Here is an 18,262-nt window from a genome sequence, read left to right as displayed (position 1 = left end):
GCGTCTGTGGGGTCCCTGGCCCTGCTGACTGGGCCCAGCCCTGGCTGTATCCCTCTGTCCTTGAACTGTCCTTGGCAGAGTCCCCTGCCCAGCTCTCTGCAACACAGTCACCAGCCCTGGGCTGTCTACACCCGGGCTGTGTACACTGGGCCTGTGTGTATCCAGTGCTGTCTACACCCGGGATGTCTACACTGGGCCTGTGTGTATCCAGTGCTGTCTGCACCCGGGCTGTCTGCACTGGGCCTGTGTGTATCCAGTGCTGTCTACACCCGGGATGTCTACACTGGGCCTGTGTGTATCCAGTGCTGTCTGCACCCGGGCTGTCTATACCCGGGCTGTCTGCACTGGGCCTGTGTGTATCCAGTGCTGTCTACACCCGGGCTGTCTGCACTGGGCCTGTGTGTATCCAGTGCTGTCTACACCCGGGCTGTCTGCACTGGGCCTGTGTGTATCCAGTGCTGTCTACACCCGGGCTGTCTGCACTGGGCCTGTGTGTATCCAGTGCTGTCTACACCCGGGCTGTCTGCACTGGGCCTGTGTGTATCCAGTGCTGTCTGCACCCGGGCTGTCTATACCCGGGCTGTCTGCACTGGGCCTGTGTGTATCCAGTGCTGTCTACACCCGGGCTGTCTGCACTGGGCCTGTGTGTATCCAGTGCTGTCTGCACCCGGGCTGTCTATACCCGGGATGTCTACACTGGGCCTGTGTGTATCCAGTGCTGTCTGCACCCGGGCTGTCTATACCCGGGCTGTCTGCACTGGGCCTGTGTGTATCCAGTGCTGTCTACACCCAGGCTGTCTGCACTGGGCCTGTGTGTATCCAGTGCTGTCTACACCCGGGCTGTCTGCACTGGGCCTGTGTGTATCCAGTGCTGTCTACACCCGGGCTGTCTATACCTGGGATGTCTGCACTGGGCCTGTGTGTATCCAGTGCTGTCTACACCCGGGCTGTCTATACCCGGGCTGTCTGCACTGGGCCTGTGTGTATCCAGTGCTGTCTACACCCGGGCTGTCTGCACTGGGCCTGTGTGTATCCAGTGCTGTCTGCACCCGGGCTGTCTATACCCGGGATGTCTACACTGGGCCTGTGTGTATCCAGTGCTGTCTGCACCCGGGCTGTCTATACCCGGGCTGTCTGCACTGGGCCTGTGTGTATCCAGTGCTGTCTACACCCGGGCTGTCTGCACTGGGCCTGTGTGTATCCAGTGCTGTCTACACCCGGGCTGTCTGCACTGGGCCTGTGTGTATCCAGTGCTGTCTGCACCCGGGCTGTCTATACCCGGGATGTCTACACTGGGCCTGTGTGTATCCAGTGCTGTCTGCACCCGGGCTGTCTATACCCGGGCTGTCTGCACTGGGCCTGTGTGTATCCAGTGCTGTCTACACCCGGGCTGTCTGCACTGGGCCTGTGTGTATCCAGTGCTGTCTACACCCGGGCTGTCTGCACTGGGCCTGTGTGTATCCAGTGCTGTCTACACCCGGGCTGTCTATACCTGGGATGTCTGCACTGGGCCTGTGTGTATCCAGTGCTGTCTGCACCCGGGCTGTCTATACCCGGGCTGTCTGCACTGGGCCTGTGTGTATCCAGTGCTGTCTACACCCGGGCTGTCTGCACTGGGCCTGTGTGTATCCAGTGCTGTCTGCACCCGGGCTGTCTATACCCGGGATGTCTACACTGGGCCTGTGTGTATCCAGTGCTGTCTGCACCCGGGCTGTCTATACCCGGGCTGTCTGCACTGGGCCTGTGTGTATCCAGTGCTGTCTACACCCGGGCTGTCTGCACTGGGCCTGTGTGTATCCAGTGCTGTCTACACCCGGGCTGTCTGCACTGGGCCTGTGTGTATCCAGTGCTGTCTACACCCGGGCTGTCTGCACTGGGCCTGTGTGTATCCAGTGCTGTCTACACCCGGGCTGTCTGCACTGGGCCTGTGTGTATCCAGTGCTGTCTGCACCCGGGCTGTCTGCACTGGGCCTGTGTGTATCCAGTGCTGTCTACACCCGGGATGTCTACACTGGGCCTGTGTGTATCCAGTGCTGTCTGCACCCGGGCTGTCTATACCCGGGCTGTCTGCACTGGGCCTGTGTGTATCCAGTGCTGTCTACACCCGGGCTGTCTGCACTGGGCCTGTGTGTATCCAGTGCTGTCTACACCCGGGCTGTCTGCACTGGGCCTGTGTGTATCCAGTGCTGTCTACACCCGGGCTGTCTGCACTGGGCCTGTGTGTATCCAGTGCTGTCTACACCCGGGCTGTCTATACCTGGGATGTCTGCACTGGGCCTGTGTGTATCCAGTGCTGTCTGCACCCGGGCTGTCTATACCCGGGCTGTCTGCACTGGGCCTGTGTGTATCCAGTGCTGTCTACACCCGGGCTGTCTGCACTGGGCCTGTGTGTATCCAGTGCTGTCTGCACCCGGGCTGTCTATACCCGGGATGTCTACACTGGGCCTGTGTGTATCCAGTGCTGTCTGCACCCGGGCTGTCTATACCCGGGCTGTCTGCACTGGGCCTGTGTGTATCCAGTGCTGTCTACACCCGGGCTGTCTGCACTGGGCCTGTGTGTATCCAGTGCTGTCTACACCCGGGCTGTCTGCACTGGGCCTGTGTGTATCCAGTGCTGTCTACACCCGGGCTGTCTGCACTGGGCCTGTGTGTATCCAGTGCTGTCTACACCCGGGCTGTCTGCACTGGGCCTGTGTGTATCCAGTGCTGTCTACACCCGGGCTGTCTGCACTGGGCCTGTGTGTATCCAGTGCTGTCTGCACCCGGGCTGTCTGCACTGGGGCTGTGTGTATCCAGTGCTGTCTGCACCCGGGATGTCTACACTGGGCCTGTGTGTATCCAGTGCTGTCTGCACCCGGGCTGTCTATACCCGGGCTGTCTGCACTGGGCCTGTGTGTATCCAGTGCTGTCTATACCCGGGCTGTCTGCACTGGGCCTGTGTGTATCCAGTGCTGTCTATACCCGGGCTGTCTGCACTGGGCCTGTGTGTATCCAGTGCTGTCTACACCCGGGCTGTCTGCACTGGGCCTGTGTGTATCCAGTGCTGTCTATACCTGGGATGTCTACACTGGGCCTGTGTGTATCCAGTGCTGTCTACACCCGGACTGTCTGCACTGGGCCTGTGTGTATCCAGTGCTGTCTGCACCCGGGATGTCTACACTGGGCCTGTGTGTATCCAGTGCTGTCTGCACCCGGGCTGTCTACACTGGGCCTGTGTGTATCCAGTGCTGTCTGCACCCGGGCTGTCTGCACTGGGCCTGTGTGTATCCAGTGCTGTCTACACCCGGGATGTCTACACTGGGCCTGTGTGTATCCAGTGCTGTCTGCACCCGGGCTGTCTACACCTGGGATGTGTACACTGGGCCTGTGTGTATCCAGTGCTGTCTACACCTGGGATGTGTACACTGGGCCTGTGTGTATCCAGTGCTGTCTACACCTGGGATGTGTACACTCGGCCTGTGTGTATCCAGTGCTGTCTACACCCGGAATGTCTGCACCCGGGCTGTGTACACTCGGCGTCCTCACCTGGTGCTGTGTGCACCCGGGCTGTCTCCGCTGGATGCACACCCTCACTGCCCTCATCGTCTCTGTCTGCAGACAGGAAATGTCTGCAGGGAGACATCCTGTCGCACCAGGAGCCCCCAGGCTGGCCCACAGGAACTGGGGGTCAGCGGCCTCCCCAGCACAGCCTCCAGGGGTCCCCTCTGCCCCAGGGGAAATGCTGTCTGTCCCTCCCTCCATCTGGGTTTCCTGTCCCCGCCGCGCCAGCTGCTGAGGGCCAGCGAGACAAAGAGTGCTGAGAGACGGGCCAGGTGTCCCTGCCACAGGTGCAAGCACCCTCTGGGGTCACGATGCTCCCGGGACCTGCAGGGGGGCCCACAGCCTGATCTTGGCAGTGCCCGCCCTGGGCGTCTGTCCTTCAGACGCCCCACCGGGCGCAGGCGGCAGAGATAAGGCCACCTGTACACAGGTAAGCCCGCAGACATTCACCATGACATCTTTCCTGGCTTGTTTCAAAGGGGTGGGTGTGGGGATGGGGGCTTCCTTGTCTCATAAGACCTTTGGTGCTCTGGGAATTCTGTGCCCGAGAGAGGCCCCGAGTGTCCCGGGGGCTGGCCTGGGCCTTGTCACGCGGACAGTCCCCTGGACGCTCAGAACCGCCGCCCCTGAGCCCCAAGCCAGCGTGTGGAGGTGGGGGCAGAGAGGGTCTCAGTCTGGAGGAGAGTGTGGGAGCGCAGGCGCCCTGGGAGCGCCTCCCTCCTCATTCATTCCTGCTCACGTTCCCACTCGTGGGCACCCTTGCCCAGAGGCCACTGGCGGGGCAGGCTGGGGTGCCACGCCTTGGTCCTCAGACCTCTGCCCAGCGGAGAGCATCCCCTGCCCAGGCACTGCTGTCTGTGCCCCGTGCCACTGTGCCAGGCCCACGGGGACCCTCACAGGTGGGGGCTGGAGGGGTTCCCCGAGCTTTGCCTGCTGGCCTCCCCGGGGAGCGGGGGTGCAGACCCCAGGGGAGGTAGAGGGTTCCCATGGCGCCCCTTCTCCCGCCCAGCACACCCACCCTGAGAGGGGGTTACAGCCTGTGGCTGGGGGTCCCGGCAGCGTGCCTGTCACCTGGGCAGTCCGCCCCCTTGGCCTCTGCCGGCCCCCATGGGCGACGGTGCGTCTATGCAGAGTCTATTTTGATGTGGTTTGTGTTGGGGCGTTTGCTTTTCTCTGGGCTTTGTTTGTTTAAAGATGCTCTTGAAGAATTCCAGCAGGTCCTCAGGACGGGCTTCTGTCTGGGCAGGGCTGGCGGGCAGGGCCCTGAGAGCCGCCTGTCCCAGCACGCCCGCCCGTGCCCCGTGCCCACCAGAGGGGCGCCCGCAACAGACCTGGAGCAGGTGGGGCCCGCGACGCCACCATGTAGGGCCGTTGCACCGGGGAGCAGTGTGCCTCTGTGTGAGGAAAGCGGGGCCATCTGTGCGTCGGGGCTCTGGGTCTGCTGGTGCTAAATGCCTCCCTGAGGCCTGCCCCGCGTTGTGCATCTCTACTGTGCGTGGTCCTACTGTGCGTATCCCTACCGTGTGTGGTCCTACTGTGTGGGGTCCTGTGTGTGGTCCTACTGTGTGTGGTCCTACTGTGTGGGGTCCTGTGTGTGGTCCTACCGTGTGTGGTCCTACTGTGTGTGGTCCTGTGTGTGGTCCTACTGTGTGTGGTCCTACCGTGTGTGGTCCTACTGTGTGGGGTCCTGTGTGTGGTCCTACTGTGTGTGGTCCTACTGTGTGGGGTCCTGTGTGTGGTCCTACTGTGTGGGGTCCTGTGTGTGGTCCTACTGTGTGTGGTCCTACTGTGTGGGGTCCTGTGTGTGGTCCTACTGTGTGTGGTCCTACTGTGTGGGGTCCTGTGTGTGGTCCTACTGTGTGTGGTCCTACCGTGTGTGGTCCTACTGTGTGGGGTCCTGTGTGTGGTCCTACTGTGTGGGGTCCCTAGTGTGTCAGGTTCCACTGTGCAGGGTTTCTACCTGCTCAGCAGGTCTCTTCTCTGTGGGTCTCTGGTGTGGGAACTTCTTTCGGGGCTCAGTGCTGCCTCTCTTTATTTGGGGTGAGATGGCTCAGCCACCGTGACGTCTGGGTCATCCGTCAGCCCCTCTCCCTGGGCCGAGGGTCTACTGGTACAGATTCTCCCGGGCCGCACTCCCGAGCCTCTGTGGTGAGGCTGTCAGGAGGAGCGACGTTGTCTATGGACAGTGGGGGGTGTGGACACCGCAGGTAGCCTTGCTCCGCGACGTGCCTGAGGCCTGGTCAGTCTGCAGTGATGCCGTTGGGAGCCCACGGAGTCCTCCCAACCTGCCCCAGGCCCCCCAGCTCCCCTCCGAGTGCCCCCAGGCCTCCCTGGGCCCGCCTGTGTCTCAGGCTGCGGCGGCTGAACCTGCACTGGTCCCAGCAGGTAACTGAGGTTGGTGCTGGTGGGCCTGGAGCCCGGCCTGCCACCCTGGGTCCTGTGGACGAGGGTGGCAGGCACGGCCGTCTCCAGCGTGGCGGCAGGACCGTGAAGGGTCTGCCTGCGTTGTTTCTCGTAACGCTCTCAGCATCGTGTCTGGGGTGTGTTCAGAGGTGGGAGGCGTGGTGCCCCCAGGCAGGATGGAGGCGACTGGCCCAGCCCCGTTCCCAGCTCCTGGGCGCCCTGCCTCTGTCTCCCCATGCAGCCCCCCGGGGCCCTCAGCCAAGATGTGCCTCGAGGGCACGGAGCCCGCCAGCCACCTCCCCATGAGGGAGTGCGCGTGGGGGGCAGGACGGTCCTCGCGCCTCCTGTGGGTGCACGTCCCGCCACCAGCCGTGCCCCCGCGTGCCCTCTGCCGCCGGCCCTCCCCGCGCGCTGTCTGTGTGTACACAGGCTTGTTTTCCCTGCCTTGTGGGCCAGGGCTGTGCTCATAAATCGTGCGGCCGATGACACATTTATCCCGCGGGCGGCCGGCGGTGTGAATTTATGGCTGCCCGTCCCTCCTGGCCGAGGCGGGACAGGGGCCCGGACACCGCGCGGGCGGCCACCTCCGGGAGCTGTGGGGTTCAGGAGCACCCCCAGGCCCGGCCACTCAGGAGCCCTGCAGTGCCCGGGCCGGACGGGCTCTGCTGGGTGCGGGCTGGGTCAGGGGGCTGCTAACGTGCCCACCTCAGTCTCCCACTGGTGACCCGGGCAGGACGGAGGGGCCGCTCCCCTTCGCCGTGGACTCGGCCCGCTGCTGCCAGGCTGATGGGAGGCGTGGCAGGCGGGGAGGGCAGGAACCCCACGGGACCCCCCCTCCTCCTGCTCCCTGTAAAGATGGGGAAACTGAGGCCCGGGGAGGCGCGGGTCCTCAGGACCCAGATCCCGCAGCACGGCGGTCCCAGCACAGGCCCATCTCGCCCCGGACAGTCCCTCTTGTCCTCCCCAGTCTGCAAGCTGGCGGAGATCATGGGAGCTGGGCCCCCTCGGGCCACCATGGGGGAGGGGCCGGGGGCTGTCCGTCTGTCCGTCCGTCGTCTGCGTGCAGGCCGGGACTCCAGGGGATCCTCTGTGGGCTCTCGCCTTGGTCCCCGGCCCCCCCGCCCGCCCGCCTGTCAGGATGAGCGATGGTGGTGGGCCCCCACGGGCCCTCAGCCCCAGGCCGGTTCCCGCTCATTAGCTGCTGACACTGTTTGCTTTCCCGCCTGGGACGCCCACCCCGTCACAGGCCATTTCTCCTGGCGCCCCCCCCCCAACCCTGTGGGCCGGCCCGGGGGTCCAGGGTGCTGGGCAGGACCTGCCTTCAGCTCCCAGGGACGGACAGACGCGGCACAATCCCGCCCCTGCCCCTCACCCCCACCCCCTCACCTGCAGGCCAAGAGGACCGCCCCGCCAAGCACACAGTCAGGCTGCAGCGAGTGAGGCTAGCCTCGCGGGAACACTTGGGGGACACTCGGGGGGGCTCGTGACGGTGCCAGTTCACACTCCCGCCTCCGCCCCTCTTGGCCACTGGCCCTTGCTTCTGTCTCAGCTCTGGTCTTGCCCACTGCCCCCCTGGAGTGGCCCCGGAGCCCCCAGCCCCACAGAGAAGGTGCCGCTCCAGCCCATGTCCCTCTGTCTCCCAGGCAGCCCTGGCCCATGGCGTGTGGACCAGATGCTGAGTCTCTGATGCCAAGGCTCTGGGGAGAAGGCAGGCGGAGGGGTGCCCTGGACCCTGCGCCCCAGCTCTGAGCAGGGGAGGCCTCACATGGACATGGGGGCTTGGCGCGGGCTCAGCCTGCAGGCAGGGCAGTGCGCGGGCATGGTGGGGGTGCCCGTCTCTCCTGCCACAGGCCACCCTCTGCCCCCGCACCCCCCTCCCCCACCCCCACCCCCACGCAGTGTGGCCACAGCTGGGCGGCATCAAGGCCCGCAGGCCGGTGGCAGCCAGTCCTTCACTTAAAAATGTGTTTGTGATTTGGCGGCAGGGCAGATAACGGTGACGAATGGCCCGCCTGCCCCTTGGGGCCCCCAGCCCATCTGGTTTGACTTTGGCCCATCCCTGCCCTCGGGCACTGCCCTCCAGGGGAAGCCGGGCCCACGTGGGCAGCCTCTGCAGACCGCGCCCCTCTGGCGCAGGGCCCCACGGGGCGGCCTTGCTGCCCACCGGGCACCGGCCAGGGCCGTGGGGAAGCTGCACCCCGAGCGGGCTGTCCCCTCTGCTGATGCAGAGCCGTGGGCACCTGGTGGAGGGCAGCAGAGGGGCCAGTGGAGCGGCAGGGCCCACAGGCAGCGCATGTGGCCCTCGTCAGGAGGGGTTTCTGACAGGCTTGCCAAGCCTCCCAAGCCCCCAGACCATCGATTATCCCTGCACGGCCGCTTCCGGGTCCAGCCCGGGGCTCGGCCGGGGCAGCGAGGTCGGCGAGTCCCTCCACCCCTGCCCCTCCCTTCCGCTTCTCTCTGGGCGTCTGGAGGTGGGCAGAGACGGGGTGGGGGGCCTGCTCGCCCTCTGGGAGCACCCTGTCCCAGCCCAGGCCCTCGTAAGCAGCCGCCCGCGTGGTCACGGTCCGCTCGGTGGTGCCGCCCAGGGACCCGGGCTGCTGGGTCGCCCAGGTCACAGACAGGGTGGGGCCATGTCCTCAGTGGGACCAGGGCGGGCTTGGGGGTCCCCCCACCGGCTCAGGGGCCGGGGGTGGGGTGTGGGGAGGGCACTCCAGGCCCAGGAGCAGAGTTGGGGGTCCACCACCACCCTGGAGGTGCAGCCTGGACCCCTCTGTCCCCAGGAGCTGCGTCCTCAGGGCGGCCGAGCCTGTACTGGGGGAGGGGGCGGGGGGGGGGGGAGGGGATGGCTGGGGGAGGGGGCAGCTGGGGGAGGGGAGCGGTGCTGCACCAGGATTCCAGTCCCCTCCCCCAGGCAGCGAAACCCCGCTCCCTCAGTATCACATTGTTGAGAATTAACTTTGTTGAAATAAAAATTGGTCTTGGTATTAACTCGGCCTCGAGGATTTTCTCCGGGGCCCTGGGGGCCGTAGAGGGGTCAGACGACCATTCCCAGCGCTGGTGCCGGCTTGGGTTTCAGGGGCGCCAACGACCTCCTCATCCTCTCCAAGCGGTAACTACCCGCCCCCACTTGGTTCCCGGGGTTGTGGGGGTAGCCGCTGGGGCCCCGCCTCCTCTGGCCCTGCCCTGAGGCAGGACCACGCGGGCAGCGAGGATCTGGGGGTTGAGCCCTGGTCCCCCACATCCCTCCTCCTCCCCCACCTCTCCGCCTCCCTTGGCAGCCCTGCCTGACTTCCACAGGACTCCTGCAGCCCACTGTTCTGCACGGCCTCAGTTTCTCCATCTGTAAAATGGGCGGCTTGGTCCAGCCCAGGTACAGGAGGCCCCACTAACAGATGGGCAGCCAGGCGGCCAGAGCACAGAGCCGGCCCTTCTGGGAGGCGCCCATCCCCCTGAGTGGCCATGGCCAGTCCACTGGGGTATGCGGTGGGGCCTTCACAGCCTCAGATGGTAGCGGGCGCCCAGACTGTGCGTGGTGGTGGGGGTGAGGACAGAGACGTGGGGTCCCTGAGACCCGCTCCCGGGGAAGCAGGCAGAGGCAGGCGCCCCCCTGCAGCCACCAAAACGGCGTCTGTCTGCACCTGCACAGGCCTGCCCGAGAGGCGCCTGGGGACTGCCGCTGGTCCCAACGGGCTGTGTGCCCGCAGCAGGGACAGGGCAGGTCGGGAGGGCGGGGGGCAGTCCGTCCCCGGCCACCCCAGGAGCACCCTCTGGCCCAAGGGCGGGTCTGTGCCCGAGTCACCAGGGGGTAGGCAAGAGGTCCCAGCTGGTGGTCCGCCCAGGTCCCGAGCAGGGTTCTGGGGGTGGGGGTGCAGCCTGGGAACAGGCTGGGATGGGGGCCTGGGAATGGAGGCGGGGCCCTGGGGGACGCTCGAGTGGGCCCAGCTGTTGCTGCCTGGCTCCAATTCCCACTCTGTGCCGAGGCGGGTCCCCGGGGCCGAGGCTGGTGGTCTGCCGGGGGCGGGGTGGGTGGGCGGGCGGCCTGAGCCTTCCGCAGGCGGTGGTCCCTGGGGCCGCAGCAGGAGAGGCAGCCACCTTCACGCTGCTGCGGTCACCCAGGACTCCCCTGTCCCCTGCTCCTGGCAGGGCTCCTGTCCTGCAGGTCCCGGAGCCTGGCTCACCTGAGCGCCCGAGTCACCCGCTGCCTGCGTCCAGCTCCACCAGCCCGGCCCCAGCCCAGGCCCTCCAGTCTGGTCCTTCTGTGCGGGGAGCCCGACCACCGGAACCAGGCCCAGCCTAGAACTCCTACTCATCCTTCAGGACCCCACGCAAGCACCCCTGTCCCTGGGAGCCAGCCGGATGTGGGCCCAGCACCCACCTGGCGCCAGTCTCTGTCCAAGGCCCCTCCCGCCTGGCCCTGGGGCGGGTCAGGCTCCATAGCCAAGAGGACAAGTCTGGTTCTCGCGCCCCCTCCCCATCCGGCCCGTCCTTGGCTGCACCCTTCCTGCTGAGGGGTGGGCCCTGCTGCAGGGAGTCTGTTCCCAGGGGGACTGTGTGGCTGCTGGGACCTGCGCCTCCCCCAGCGAAGGGTTCTGAGGTGCAGAGGGCCCCCAGAGAGGCGGGGTTTGCTGTGGGCACCCTGGAGGCTTCCCCCCGGTGAGCCCTCCCCCAACAGGCCAACCCTCGTTGCTTGGCTGGCCTCGGCCGAGGGCCTGGCAGAGAGGCTGCTGGGGTGGGGCCTAGGGGGGTGCGGGGGGATCCTCTCACTCCTCAGTCCCTCCTGCCTGCCCGGCGGCCCCCAGGGAAGCCCGTGATGCAGGAACCTGATATTTTAAGACTTAAAGCAAATGTTTCTGGAACCCAAGCTGAGCTGAGGCGCCCGCCCGGGCCTCGTGGACGGGGAGCGGCCGCAGAGGAGGGGACCCCCACCCACAAGCCAACCCTAGCCCCCTGGGCTACAATTTCCCCGTGACAGGGGGTCACTGAGCCTGGAGCCCCCTTGAGGGGCCAGAGTCGGGGCAGCTTTAGGACGTGGGGGGCTGGTGTGGGCCCCCAGCCTGCTGGCCCCTCTCGCTGGCTTCTGGTGCCTCGTGAGGCCCGCTAGGAGCCCCGGGTCCTCAAGGGCTGGCCTCTCCTAACCTGGGAGTGCGGGGTGCCCAAGATCTGCCCTGCCTGCTTGCCATCAGGGTGGTGGGTCTGTGGCCTGCTCTGACCCCTGGATGGAGCCCAGGGCTGAGGAACCCCAGGCTTCACGGCCTGCGGGGCGGCAGATCTGGGACGCATGGCGGTGCCGGCCTGGGTTGCGGGTGTGAGAACGGGGCATCCGGGGAGTGGGCAGCAGCCTGGGGGCTTCCCTGGGGGTCCACTGGTTAAAGAACCTGCCTTGCAATGCGAGGGGTGTGGGTGATTCAATCCTCGTCTTCTTAACCTCAGCACAAGAAGGTGCCCCAGGGCCTGGATGCTGAGGGGCCCAGGCCCCAGCCCGCTGGGCTCAGAGGGGCGTCTTCCTCCCGAGCCCCCAGTGCCTGGAGCGCCCGGGGCGGGGTGGGGGTGGGACACCGCAGGGTGGACAGGCTCTAAGATGTGCTCGGGGTGCTGGTGTAGCCGGGCCCTCAGTCCCCCAGGCACCTGTGCTGAGTCCCTGGTCTGGTCCCAGCGGGTGGGGCTCGGCCACGCCCCGAACTCCACGCCAGGGGACCCATCAGGCACAGCAACGCCCCCAGGCCTGGCCCTGCTCCCCCCCTGCTCCCAGGCCGCCCTCACTGCCAGGCCCGGACTCCCGCTGTGTGGACAGACACACGGCCGCCCTGCCTCGGTTTCCCTGGCTCCGAGATGGAGAGTCCGTGGCGATGAGCCCTGGGGATCCTGAGTGGTCGGGGGGAGATCCAGGTGGGCTGCCTGGAGGAAGGGCCACCAGCTGTTTGGGGCTCCCACCTCGTACCAGGCCCTGCGGCCAGCGGGCAGACCCTGCCTGATGGCCCCGCCAGGCTGTGGCTGGGGGTCTGTGCCCACCGCCACCCCCAGGAGCGCTCCGACGCCGCGTGGTTGGGAGGCCCCCAGCGTGAGCTCCACACTCTAGGGCCCCGAGCCACTGCCCCCTGCCTGCCATCCCCTAGGGGCCAAGCACGAAACGCCTGCTTTCTGGCACTTGCCGGCTCTCCTGACCCCGTGACACGGAAGACCCCGGAGACGGGGCCCCAAGGCCTCTGAGCGGTGTGCACTCAGGCCAGCGGGTGGACGCGGAAACGGGCGGCCTTGGGGATGCCCACACGGTGGCCGCGGGGCTCAGTGTGGGTCTGCAGGTGATGTGGGCGCGGACGGGGCTGGGGGCTGGCCTTCACCCGGGCCCACCCCCTTCCCTTGCCGCACCCCTGCCGGGGGCCCCCTCCTTTCCCACCCCCCTCCCCAGGCCCCCGACCCCGCCTGGGCTCCCAGGCTCCAAACCAGAAAAACGAGATGCAGAACAAACACGCAGGGTGGGCGCAGCCTCGCCTCCAGCGCGTCCAGCCACCAGCTCCAGTCCGGCCGCGGGGCTGGGTCCCGCCCTCCGGGGGCCCCGAGGGTCAGGGTGGATGGGTGGCCCCTCGGGGGTACAGAATGCTGAGCCCCTGATCAGCCCCCCGCCAGTGCCAGGGGGTCCAGGGCTCACCCGGCGTGGGGACGTGGTGCTGGGCTCGGGACCTGGGTTTGGCCTGGGGCCCAGGACGTCGTGAGGTGCTGGGGAAGGCAGCAGAGAGGTGGGGGCAGCATCGTGGGCTCTGGGGTTGGGCTCCAGCCGTGGACCAGGCCCCTGCCTCCCCGGGAGCCCTGACCCTTGGGCGTGGGGCTAGGACCCTCCCTGTCCATCTGGAGCAGCTTGAGGCTGTGGCAGGGGGTGAGGTCTGGAGAAGTTCAGCTCAGAAGAGCCTGGAGGAGTTGGGGGGTTGGGCAGACACACCGGTGGGCCCGGGGTGGAGGGCACGGGAGCCCTGCAGGGCAAGGGACCCTGGGTGCTGGGCAGGCTCCGAGCGACCATGCGCGGCCGGGCGGGCGGTCTGTCGCCACGTGGGGCCAGAAGGTGCCTAGGCCCCAGGGGCAGAGCCCCACATGCTGGGCTGTCATCCACGCGCCAGGGCAGGGTGCCCCAGCCTTCCTGGGGCCTGCCGTCCCTCGGCCGTAGGGGGCGAGAGGGCAGCGGCTGGCCAGCCCTGGGCAGCACAGGCCGGGAACCCAGCTGTCCCAGGAGGACACACCGCCCCCACTGCAGCTTCACCACCGGACACTCACATGACCCGCGTCTGGCGGCCCGCCCAACGGGCACCCCGCCTGTCACGCTGACCTTCTCCCCACCAGCACCTGCTGGGGGCTGACGGAGGTCTCTATTCCCGGGCAGGCGGCTGCCCAGGTTATATTTAGGCTGTGGATGGGGGGCAGTGGACAGCGGGCTGCCGACCCCCTCCTGGGGCCTGGAGCGGGGCAGCGGGCTGGGCTGCCTGCCCAGGCTCCACCGGTGGCTCTGCTGCTGCTCCAAGTGGTGAGCGGCCGGCCGCTGCCCGCGGGCGCTCTGGCTGGGGGAGGCCCGGCCCGCCTCCCAGCTCCAGGGCTCGGCTGTCCACAAGGCCGTTCCCTCCCGGGGTCCCCTAGGACCCTGTCCGAGGGGATGCCCAGCCCTGGGCCCTTCCTGCCGCCCGGACTGAGCCGTTTTCCCTCCTGCCGCCTGCCCGGCAGGATGTTCCCGGGGAGGAAACGGCCCTGCAGAGCCACACTGGAGCCCAGGGCCCCATTTCCTGCCCCGGGCCCAGCAGGGTCGGGCCAGACTCCCCGGCCCACAGGCCTGAGCGCCCCAGCCCTGCTGCCACACAGCCTGCCTCCCGGGGTGGCTCTGACCTCAGCAGTCCCTGGCCCTTCCCCGGAGGCTGCCTGCTGCTTCAGACCATCTCCCTGGACACAGCAGAGGTTGGCCCACCTGGCACACACAGGGCTGGCCCTGAGCCAGTGGGCCTGCCTGGGTCCAAGGGTATGAAGGAAAAGGTCACGACCCTGCCCCGTCGGCGGCCTCACCTCTGGGGGGAGGGCAGGCCCCCCACCTTGGCCCAGCCCTTTCTCTCTCTTTGCCTGGGACCCCCCACGCCCCGTCCGAAGGGGTTTCCTGCCCCTGCTGACCCCAGATCAGGGCAAGTCGCCAGGCCACCCCGCCCCCCTCCCCCCCAGGAAGCAATGCAGCTAGAGGTGCAGGGGCTTCAGGCCGGCTTGGAGGCATCGAGGGCAGGGCTGGGGGCTCTGGAGGGAAGTGGGCGGCCTCAGCCTGGCCCACCCTGAGGTTCAGGAAACAGGGGGTCTCAGAAACTTCCTCTCAGCCAGACGAGCTCCCAGGGGTCAGAGGCCCGGCCCCAGCTGCCCCTTCCTCTCTGGCTGGTCATCAGCTGGGTGGCCTGGGCTGAGGCAGGCTTCAGGGCGGGTGTCTGGGCATCCCTCGGGCCCTGCAGGTGGTCGGCGGTCAGTGCCGGAAGGGCCCTGGGCCGCCCAGGAGGTGTGTCCACCACGGTCTCTGCGAGGCCCTGCCTGTGGGGTCGCCATCAGAGAGAATGGTCAGCATCAGCTGTGCCCAGGGGGACCTGCCCCGGCCCGCCCTGGCCTGTGGTCCCTCCTGCTGGAACCCCCGAGCCTTGGTTCCCCCGTCTGTAAGATGAGGTGACCTTCCCGCCCAGACACAGACACAGGGGCTGCCAGGGAGGCTGGAGCTGGACCGATGCGGGCAGATGCCCCGGGGCCTTGCAGGCAGCACCTGGACCCGGCCCGGTCTCACCCTGAGACCAGGGCCCCCGCCGGCCCCCCGTCAGCGTGCACACTGCACCCGCCCTGAGCGGGCTCTCCGAGCGGGCGCTGGGACCCGTGGCTGCCCTCCGGCACACACAGGGGCTGACCACGGCCTCGGGAGGCCTGGCCCGGCCCGGCCTTAGTGCAGAAGGCTGGGAGGGGGCCCTGGCGCTTCCAGAGATAGCTGGGCACCCCGGAGCTGCAGTGAGGACCTGCGAGAGGACACCTTGCCTCGTGCCAGGCGCACGTTGGGGGACTGTGGCTGGGCGCTGACCAGCCTGGGGCTCGGTTGTCAGGTCGGCCGGCCCTGGAGGGTCTCAGGGTGGGGTGAGGCCAGACCCCAGTTTGCAAGGGTGCGTCTGTGTCCGCGGCCTCGCGGGCCCCCGCCCCGGGCCACACATGATGGGCGGCCGTCCGTCAGCACGGCCAGCCCCTCCGGCCATCCGTCAGCGGCCGCGGCGGCGGGAGCAGCGGCCTGTTTGTTTTGCAGCTCCGTGTTGCTCCCTGGGGCGTGAGCCGGAGGAAATGGCCGTTCTGCCTGGGCGGGCGGTGGGCAGCGGGGGCCGTCGCGGGCGGGGCCTCGCCCACTCTGAGCCTCAGTCTCCCCCCGGCACTGGACAAGGGGTGCTGCGCTTCTCTGCTGTCCCCACGGCGGCCGCGTCCACTCGGGTCGCTCACCCCTGCCCTCGCCACTGGGCGGAGGCTCAGGTGTCAGCTGCCCCCAGGAGGGGGGTCCCCTGCTTAGAAATCCAAGAGGCCTGACGCTGGACGTCTATACTGGCTACCGCAGCCGCTCTGGGCCTGGGTTCAGGCCGTAGGCCGACCTGCAGGGAGTGGGCAGGTGGGACGGGCTGGTCTGCAAGGGCCTAGGCACCTCTCTGGAGACGTCCAGCAGGATCAGAGCCAGGGACACCGGGGCCACTTGAGAAGAGACCGCACATGTGGACAGGAGGAGGTGACACGCTGTACCAAGACGGCAGGGTCCAGACCCCGGCGGCCCCCTCGGGGTGACCGCCGCGGCCCCGTGCCCCACAGTCACCCGTCACTTCTCACAACGACCCCGAGGGCCCTGCAGGCCAAGCTGGGACAGTCTGTCCCCACTGCAGCCTGGGGCTGCCCTCACCCGCCGTCTACACCGTGGTCACTCCCCTCCGCCCGGGCCTGGGCCTGCAGACGAGGGAGGCAGGTTGAGGAGGCCACAGTGTTAGGGCCACACATCGCGGGGCAGGCCTCTCGCAGAGAACAGGCTGAGTCCGCGAAGCCAGAGGCCAAAAGCTGGAGTCGGGAGAGAACCCCCCACACCCCGTCCCCTCCCCGGCCAACGAGACGTGTCTCTACCGGGAGCAGCCTCTCCACCTCCCTCTGCTGTGCTAGGGTGCCCACCCACCCAGGGCAGCCTCTGCAGGACACCCCCTCCTTCCGTTGCCGGCGGCAAAGGTTGGGAAAGAATCTGCAAGATGCCCTCCACGGTGAGGTGAGCGTGACTAATAGCGTCTTGTCCCGTGTGCGCAGGGAGGGCGAGGCGCTCGGGGCAGCCACGTCCGCGGCCATGTGAGGGGACGGCCCCGAGCCCGGGGTTCCGGGAGAGCAGGGCCCGCGGTCACAGAGCCGGGCACGGGGGATGTAGGGTAGGGACCCTGCCGGCAGGCGCTCCGGAGACAGGCAGGCCAGGGCCGCGGATGCCCGCACGCCACGCGGGCTCGGCCGGGGCTGCCTCGGTCTCCCCAGGCAGCACCTCGGAGGCTCCCGCTGGCCCCGGGGCCCGGCTGATCCCAGCCGGGCCTGAGACAGCCCGGCGCCCGCTGACACCCCACCCAGCGCGGGCGGCCAGTGCACTGGGTTCTGGCAGGCACCTCGGCGGGAGGGGCTGGTGGAAGCTCCCTCCGTCTGTGTGTCTTGCACAGCTGGTGCCAAGCGCCCGCTTCGCTGGAGGGGGCGTCCACCGGCCCTGCCTGGGCCCTCGGCTTCAGTGTGCCCATCTGGCAGGCCTGGCCAGCGCCCTGCACCGACGAGGACCCCCCTTGGGGCCCTGCGGCCATGGTGAGGCCGGGCGGCCCGAGTAGGGGGCTTCGGGGGTGACCGCAGGAAGGGCTGGCCCTGGGGGCAGCCCAGAGCCTCTCAGCCCCGTGGGCTGAGGGGGGAGCGGCCGCCCGCGGCTGTGGGAGTGGGCCCGTGTGCAGGGCCCCAGGCCGCCCCCTCCCCGCAGCTGTCTCCTGCCCCTCAGGCGCCCGCCGCCCCCGCCCACCCCGACTCCTATTTCACTGAGGAGATTAAGACCACCTGGCGAGAGCCCCCTCCCCCCTCGCCCAGCCCGTGGGCCCCTCGAGGTGCTCTCCGGGGGCCCCCACCCCCACGTTCCCACGCATCCCTGCCTGCGGACGCCGCGAGCCCCACCCCCCGTGCTCACCCGCGGTGGGCTGCGTCCACATCCGGGGTCCTCTCTGCCCCCGTGCGGCCTGCAGCCTCGGGCCATCCTCGCGGGGTCCCAGGGGCTCGGCCATGGGCCCCGTCCAGCCTGCCCGATGCCGCCTCAGACAAGACAGGAGGAATCTCTGCTCCTAAAACCGCAGCTCTGAGCTGTTTGCTTTTGAGAAATTCCAAGCTGATTTTGCAGAGCCGTGGAGGAGGAAAAGGATTTGTCTGGGGGCGACGGGGTAGGGCGGGGCCCTCAGACGCGGGAGACCAGAGCTGGTGTGGACGCCTGGGTCGGGCGTGGAAGCCGGGTGGAGGAGACTTGAGTGGGCCTTGGGGGTAGAGCCAGGCGGCCCCTCCCCAAACCCCTGCGTGGTCCCCAGGCCCACAGACACAGTGGCCGCCCTCCCCACGGTCCCGGGGGGCTGGCTGGGCAGTGGCCGGGCCCTGGGCAGAGCAGCACCTCTTGGGAGCCGGGGGAGCTTGCTCAGCCCGCATGTGGGCGTGAAGCTCTGCTCGCCTGTCGGGCAGAGACCTGGAGGCTTGGGGAGGGCAGCGGCTGCAGGGTGGGGCTCGTGCCTATCCCCGCATGGCGCTGGGGCCACACCGTCCACCCCAGCTCAGCCAGCTCAAGAGGCCCGTCCCCTTCAAAACACTGTCCCCGCTGCCTCCCCAGGCGCGGCTACCCATGGGTCCAGGCCCTGGAGCCTTGCCCGCCAGGCCCCTCTCCCTTCACACGACTCTGCCGGGACAGCAGCGTCCCCGCCACCCGCACGGTGTCCCCGGGCGGCCCAGCTGCCCTGCCTGCCGCCATTGGCTCCCACGCACCGGGCAGTGGGCACAGCGATTGGACACCAGGCCTCCAGGCCCAGGCGAGCTTCTGGGCGAAATGTCGCCAGGAGCGGACAGGACACAGGGGCGTTCGAGCTTGGAGCCCACCCTTCACCAACTCAGGCCAGACTCCTGCCCAGGGCTGTCGCAGTGAGAACAGCTTGAATTTAAATTAATAACTGGATCAAGTATCTCATGAAAATTCCCAGTCTGATATATTTAGTCAGTCTAACTGCTCTAAGTTTCAGAGGTGCTGGGCCCAGCCCGGCGGTCACTGTCCATC

This window comes from Dama dama, chromosome 5, assembly GCF_033118175.1.
Source record: "Dama dama isolate Ldn47 chromosome 5, ASM3311817v1, whole genome shotgun sequence".
Lineage (NCBI taxonomy): Eukaryota > Metazoa > Chordata > Mammalia > Artiodactyla > Cervidae > Dama > Dama dama.
The sequence above is the reverse complement of the archived record's forward strand: the minus strand, read 5'-3'. Positions refer to the sequence as shown.